The following is a 7,899-nucleotide window of genomic DNA, read 5'->3' as shown; positions in this document are numbered from 1 at the left end:
GCGCCTTGTTGCGGCTGATGGGCTCTCATGAATTGGTTTCATTTTTTATGTTGCAGTAATGCCGTCCAAATTTCATGTAATAATAATAATAATAATAATAATCTTTATTTTTATATAGCGCTAACATATTCCGCAGCGCTTTACATTTTTTGCACACATTATCATCGCTGTCCCAGATGGGGCTCACAATCTAAATTCCCTATCAGTATGTCTTTGGAATATGGGAGGAAACCGGAGTGCCCGGAGGAAACCCACGCAAACACGGAGAGAACATACAAACTCTTTGCATATGTTGTCCTTGGTGGGGTTCGAACCCAGGACTCCAGCGCTGCAAGGCTGCTGTGCTAACCACTGCGCCACCGTGCCGCCCATGTATTCATTGTTTGCACATATCTTAGGGCATAGAGTGCGGCTAAAGGCCGGACTGGCCATCTAGCATTACTGGCAAGTGCCAGATGGGCCGGTCACTGTAATGGGCTGCTTGATCTATCATCACCTCCACTCTCTCTTCAGCAACCTGCACACCAGGTAGCATTAGCTTGACCTGCACACACAATCACGCTGCACAGATGAAACCAGCAGGGCCAGGGGCATGTGCTGTTCTGTGCTGGTGGATCTGATGCTGCATTAATATACTGACGCTTGCTTGGACTCTGAATTAATGTACTGACAGTGGTTCTAGTGCTCCAATCATGTACTAACTGTGGTTCTGTTGCTGCATTCATGTACTGACTGTGGTTCTGGCACTGCACTCATGTACTAACCATGGTTCTGATCCTGTCAGAAAACCTCATCCCGGACTTTGCTTGAGCTTCCCATTAAATTGTCTAATAAATCAGTCTGCAGTGAGCGTCCTCTAGTGGTGGCAGAAGGAAGGATACTATTTAACCCTGCTTGCATCGAGTGCTTCAGAGCAAATAGAGGTAATAGAATAGGGTCCTTCCATCAGGACCTCAATCTATTACTGAGGGCAAAGAAAAGAAAAAGAAGATCATTTCCCCTCCTACAGTTAACCCTTACCTTTCCCTGGAGATTTTCCCAAATAATATCAGGTGATTGTGGGAAGTCTCATGTGCAGAACTCAACAAAATCATGCGGGGTCTCCAGGACCTGTCCCAAGACTGTACAGCAGGGATCCCCAGTTATCCCCTCTCCTTCCCAGTCTAGAGCCTTCTCCACAGACACCATTGTCACCACCAGACCTGTCCATTCCTTGTAAGCCTCACCCTAACCTTTCTCCTGCAGATTCCTCAGATGCTTGTTATGTGGCCTCTGCACTGATGATTGCCAGTAGGGGCTCACAGCGATTGTCTGCAGCTATCAAAACACCGACAATGCCAGAAAGAAAAGGAGAGACCTGAGGAAAGCACAGCCAGCAGAACAAAGGAGCGATGGGGAATCAGTAGGTTTTCTGTGCTCTTATTATTCTACCACACTGAGCCCATATGTAGACATAAAGAGTCAGTAGGTGAAACGTCAGCTGTTTTTGCTCTTACTTTATTCCCGCTTCTCCCCTAAACATTCCCAAAAAATTTTAATCCGCCATACAGTTCCAGAGGCCTTTTTATTTAGTGCCAATTTTGATGGTCTTTTCCAAAGGGGTGTGGCTTACAGAATCCTATGGGGGCTTGTTTTTAGGATGCTTTGCAGAATTACTCTGTGAGTTCCGCCTCCTTGATAAAGTTTGTTGAAATTAACTTTAAATAAAAAGGCCAGTATTTTTGGAATTGTATAATGGATTTATCTTCAGGGAATGAGCGGGAATAAAATGTGAGCAATAACCGGCCACATTTCACCCAGTGACAGGTCCTCTAAAAAGGGCAGAAGATCACTAAGTATTAATCCACTTAAACAAAGTGTTGTGATAGAGACCTTATGTGGCTGGAAATACCCATTTACAATAATATTCACACACACACACACACACATACAGTGGGGCAAAAAAGTATTTAGTCAGTCAGCAATAGTGCAAGTTCCACCACTTAAAAAGAAGAGAGGCGTCTGTAATTTACATCATAGGTAGACCTCAACTATGGGAGACAAACTGAGAAAAAAAAATCCAGAAAATCACATTGTCTGTTTTTTTATCATTTTATTTGCATATTATGGTGGAAAATAAGTATTTGGTCAGAAACAAAATTTCATCTCAATACTTTGTAATATATCCTTTGTTGGCAATGACAGAGGTCAAACGTTTTCTGTAAGTCTTCACAAGGTTGCCACACACTGTTGTTGGTATGTTGGCCCATTCCTCCATGCAGATCTCCTCTAGAGCAGTGATGTTTTTGGCTTTTCGCTTGGCAACACGGACTTTCAACTCCCTCCAAAGGTTTTCTATAGGGTTGAGATCTGGAGACTGGCTAGGCCACTCCAGGACCTTGAAATGCTTCTTACGAAGCCACTCCTTCGTTGCTCTGGCGGTGTGCTTTGGATCATTGTCATGTTGAAAGACCCAGCCACGTTTCATCTTCAATGCCCTTGCTGATGGAAGGAGGTTTGCACTCAAAATCTCACGATACACGGCCCCATTCATTCTTTCATGTACCCGGATCAGTCGTCCTGGCCCCTTTGCAGAGACACAGCCCCAAAGCATGATGTTTCCACCACCATGCTTTACAGTAGGTATGGTGTTTGATGGATGCAACTCAGTATTCTTTTTCCTCCAAACACGACAAGTTGTGTTTCTACCAAACAGTTCCAGTTTGGTTTCATCAGACCATAGGACATTCTCCCAAAACTCCTCTGGATCATCCAAATGCTCTCTAGCAAACTTCAGACGGGCCCGGACATGTACTGGCTTAAGCAGTGGGACACATCTGGCACTGCAGGATCTGAGTCCATGGTGGCGTAGTGTGTTACTTATGGTAGGCCTTGTTACATTGGTCCCAGCTCTCTGCAGTTCATTCACTAGGTCCCCCCGCGTGGTTCTGGGATTTTTGCTCACCGTTCTTGTGATCATTCTGACCCCACGGGGTGGGATTTTGCGTGTAGCCCCAGATCGAGGGAGATTATCAGTGGTCTTGTATGTCTTCCATTTTCTAATTATTGCTCCCACTGTTGATTTCTTCACTCCAAGCTGGTTGGCTATTGCAGATTCAGTCTTCCCAACCTGGTGCAGGGCTACAATTTTGTTTCTGGTGTCCTTTGACAGCTCTTTGGTCTTCACCATAGTGGAGTTTGGAGTCAGACTGTTTGAGGGTGTGCACAGGTGTCTTTTTATACTGATAACAAGTTTAAACAGGTGCCATTACTACAGGTAATGAGTGGAGGAAAGAGGAGACCCTTAAAGAAGAAGTTACAAGTCTGTGAGAGCCAGAAATCTTGATTGTTTGTTTCTGACCAAATACTTATTTTCCACCATAATATGCAAATAAAATGATAAAAAAACAGACAATGTGATTTTCTGGATTTTTTTTTCTCAGTTTGTCTCCCATAGTTGAGGTCTACCTATGATGTAAATTACAGACGCCTCTCATCTTTTTAAGTGGTGGAACTTGCACTATTGCTGACTGACTAAATACTTTTTTGCCCCACTGTATGTATATATATATATATATATATATATATATATATATATATATATATATATATATATCAGCCAATATTGGATGTAGATATTCATATGGATGGTGGTTTTGGACCACATAATGCCTCCATGACACCTCTCAGTGCTGTGGTCACTATATAGATGACATCTCTTTATCAAAACTGATTTCCTACAAGTCCTAACCAAGCTTGATTTAAATGACAAACAATTTGAACAAGATGTCCTGAGTGTCGACCGAAATCTGGTGTAAACGCTTAAGAAAGCTGGAGACCAGCCTACAAAATGAGCAAACATTCTTCTAGAAGTATGAACTTTTCGGATAAAGTGCAAACATATTCTTTCCACCCATAAGGATGGATGCGGGTCTTATAGGTGCACAACAATGGGGGATTGCAGAACTAGCAGTTGTACGCACCCACAGGTCCCTCTGCCATGTTAATGTAATATCATTTCCTGCCATAAACTCTCAATTTAGGGTTGTAGCTCCACCTCTTTTATGGTTTGGATTATGGGACTATTCCACCAAAATCAGGACATAAAGATTATACTGATCCCACATCATTCATCAGTCACTGTGCTTATTAATCAGTAACCAAATGGGGCACAGGGGCAGTTTTGTCAGTGTATAAGCATAAAAAATCAGTATGCGTCATAAAGCCGTTCATATGTTTCTTTGCTAATAGCTCTAACAAATGCTTTAATAACGAAGATGTTTTCGGCATCCAAGGCTATGTTTTAAGTCATTTAATATTTTGACAAATCAGAGGTTTACAGACTCTGCGATACCAATTATATTTTTTAGTATAAATACTAATGTATGTCTTTATGTTAAAACTGGAAAAAAAGGGGGGTAATTTAGATGTTTTACTTTTTTCCATATATATACATATACAGTATATACTTTGGTTCCCCCCAATTGCTACCTGCTGGGCACACTGGGACTTATGAATTGACAATCAGATAGCGTTCCCCTTTTCTTTTTACCATAAATTAATTTTAAAAATGTTAAGGGATAACAAGAAAGTAAAAATGGGAACGTGGAGGGATTAAGGAAATAATATTAAAAGGATACATTGGCGAAAGGGAGATCAAAGGGATGGTAAAAACAAAGAGGATAAATTTATAAACAGAAAAAAGGGTAGGGAAAGATTTAGTGTGAATAGGGAAATAAGCAATTAGATATACCGTACTTTAATAGTGATTATGAGAAACTAAAAAATATATCTAATGAAAGGGATGAATGGAAAATAAAAAAGGAAGATAAGGAAAGATTAAGGGGAAAGCTCCTCCTTTATGACTCTCTAGCTACTTTCTCACAGATTATAATCCGGCATTAGGAAGCACTGGCCACTCTTAAAACTTTGGCTGTAGTAAATGAGCTTCACTACATTTCTGGTGTTTTAGGTGCAAGGTACTGACTGGGCTTATCTTTTAGAGAAGTGCAAAGGTAGACTCAGTATTTCTGTTTTATCATTTGCAAAATTCTCTAAAATAAGTCAAATTGATCATGAAAACTGCCTTGTAATTTTCATCTTGATAGGCCATTAATATCAGATTAGCGGCACCCTGTCGATCAGCTGGCGGAAGGAGCGATTGTGCTTGGACCGACCCTGTGTTCTCCTCATTGCTTATGCAACAGCCAAGGTTCCTGGGTGTTAAAGTGGCATTGCTTTCCTCACAGGGAGTGATGTCATGCTTGGAAGCGAGGAAGGATTCCTTTTATCAGGTATTCACAAACATGCAACATGTTCTTACTCCAGGCCAGAAGGGGGAGCTCTGATCCAGTTTGTGGGTGGCTCCCCTATATATATTCTGGCTGGAGGGAAAGTAGTCAGTCAGTGAGAGGAGTCTGTGAGAGAGACAGAGGAAGGAGGGGCCGTGCAGCCACGAGAAGTGCTGCAGCTCCTGTGAGGAAAGGACAGAACAAGCTGTAGAGAGTGTGAGGGAGGAAAGAAGCACAGGAGAGTGAAGAGCTGGAGAGAGAAGCTGCGACTGGGCTTCCTCCATGCTGAGCGCAGATACTGGTAGCCGGAAGACTGAAGTTGTGACGGCAACTCTATGCCCCACGGCAGAAAGCGGCGAACAGATTGCAAGTTACCTGTCCACCTTTAATGCCTGAGGACACAGTAGCACATAGATCCCGGGTCATGATAGAGATCTGTCAAAAGGCTCGACAGGTCGTACAGGTAGTGTCCTACCTAAAGGGGGACAGAGAGAAAACGTGAGAATCTTGTGAGAGGCCTAAGGCAGCAAGGGACTACACCACAGCGCTAGAGGGAAGGCTTCCAACCCCAACTGGTAAGGGAGATTCCAGACTCACTTCCAAGCCGGCCAGACCATCAACACTTGTGATCCGGTAAATCAACACCCAGTGATCCCTTTAAAGACCATCCCTTTTACTTGGGTGCTCAGGGCCACGGACCGGGTCACTGCTGCCATGACACATTCCCTTTAAATACCGGACCCAGTACCGAGTACCCCAACGTCCCTGGTGGGCATTCCACTTACCTTACTCCTCTCACCAGAATTATGCACAGTCAGACCTCCCACTGACCTGATATTGATAGCCTATCCTACCCACAGACTTACCGTTTTCTAAAACTGATAAAGCCCTTTAACCCTTAGGCTATGTGCACACCGATTTATTCAAGGCGTTTTTAGAGCAGAAACTGTGCAAAAGCAGATAGGAAACTCTCCAAATCCTTCTCAAAAAATGCAAAATTCCTCAAAAAGTCAGTTTCTTCTCTAAAAACTCATCAAAAAGACTCCATGCGCACATGGCCTTAGAGGAATTTTTTGGCTGACGTCCATGTGGGGGTCCAGTTAGGATTTCATTATGGCTGATCCTAATGATGTAACAGGAGATAAGTTGTCAGAAGCGGTGTCTGCCAGAGGTCGTGCCATTGAAAAAACATAAATGCTCTTTCAAGCCGAGCATGCATGTGTAAGGGGAGTGAGGATGATTCGTTGTCCACTCTGCCGACAGCCTTAAACTCTGCTGAGGCCTATAATTTGTAATCAATTGCGTGTCCACAAACGCCAAGATGAGTCCCTGTCATGTTTTTTTCTCCATTGATCGGGCCTGCTTTTACTGTGTTGGTGAAGATATAGATAAACACATTATTTTATCGGGAACATTGTGCTGCCATTTGTGGACACACGATGGATTACTAATGAAGAGAAGTGGCCGCGCACTAACTATGGTGAGATGATGGACTTTATTGATTCCTTACTCACATAATATTGGTGTCAATCCAGTCTAAATTTATGAGGATCAGAAGGTTTGCTGATGGGGAATGGTGTAATTGTTTTTCATTCCCATATTTTGTGTGATTCTTCACAGTCCTTTTTATTGTCTTTTTTTTTTACATAATTCTTAAGGAAAAACTAGAAGATATCTGCAGGGAGCAACAAAAGGAGGCTGAGAAAGTTACTGACAGGATTCTCCTTATGGTGGAGCCCTGAGGAACGCCCAGGCATACGCAGCTAAAGAGGTGGCAATTATTACTGTGGTGTCTCCATTTGGATCTTCGGGGGAAATCCCAGCAGAAAACAAAAACGGCATTTTCTGTTGAGGAGATGTCTCAACTAGAGTTGAGCGACCTTGACCTTTTTAGAGTCGAGCCGGGTTTTGCGAAACCCGACTATGTCCAAAGTCGGGTCGAGTGAAATCGGCCGATTATGACGTAAAGTCGGGATCGACCGAAACACGAAACCCAATGCAAGTCAATGGGGCAGCATAGTCGGCAGTGAGTGGGGGCCAGGAAAACACCTAGAGTGGCCATTTTAATGTCAAAACCATCCATTCTTCTTAATGAAGCTTGTCAAGCGTAATTTACCTTATAATAATTGGAAGGCATTTGAAATTGGGGGTCATTTGGCTAAAGTTGTGGGGGGTAGGGCTGGTTCAAGTAATTAGTGGGCCCAGGAAATCTGGACCACGTCACGGCAGTGGAGCAGGGAGAGGTAAGTATTTCAACTTTGCAAGTGCTGTGAACCTGAGCAAGCAGGGGGGGCCCACTCGTTGGCATTGGCACTGGCACAGGGCCCCTCAAAGTACAGCGGTGTGTTTGCACGGCGGGGGCGCCTCCCACCGGCAGCAACACTTTTGCGTACTATGAGAGGCCCTGTGCCAGTGACGTCGCCAACTAGTATTCCTCCCCCCACCTGATGAAGGAACCTGCACTTTCATCTGCACCTTCCTCTTTGTCCCCGTGTAAGGTGGTATGGTATGCGGGAAGAGCAACCTGACTTTCAGCAGGGTCACAATGTTGTTGTGTAGCGTGCACGGGGAATGTTGCGTTATGGGTCAATGTACCAGCAGACTCATCTATCACTGGCTGGGCAATGGG

At 43.7% G+C, this 7,899-nt stretch overlaps 1 long non-coding RNA gene across 1 annotated transcript; it reads left to right on the top strand.

The window, feature by feature from the left end:
- Positions 1 to 657: 657 nt before the first annotated feature.
- On the top strand, positions 658 to 7,130 carry LOC138671917 (uncharacterized). Its single transcript, XR_011319481.1, has 3 exons — positions 658 to 1,402; positions 5,088 to 5,273; positions 6,929 to 7,130. It is a non-coding gene; the product is annotated as an uncharacterized lncRNA (long non-coding RNA).
- The last annotated feature ends 769 nt before the right edge of the window (positions 7,131 to 7,899 follow it).

This window comes from Ranitomeya imitator, chromosome 3 (genome assembly GCF_032444005.1).
Source record: "Ranitomeya imitator isolate aRanImi1 chromosome 3, aRanImi1.pri, whole genome shotgun sequence".
Lineage (NCBI taxonomy): Eukaryota > Metazoa > Chordata > Amphibia > Anura > Dendrobatidae > Ranitomeya > Ranitomeya imitator.
The sequence above is the reverse complement of the archived record's forward strand: the minus strand, read 5'-3'. Positions and strand labels throughout refer to the sequence as shown.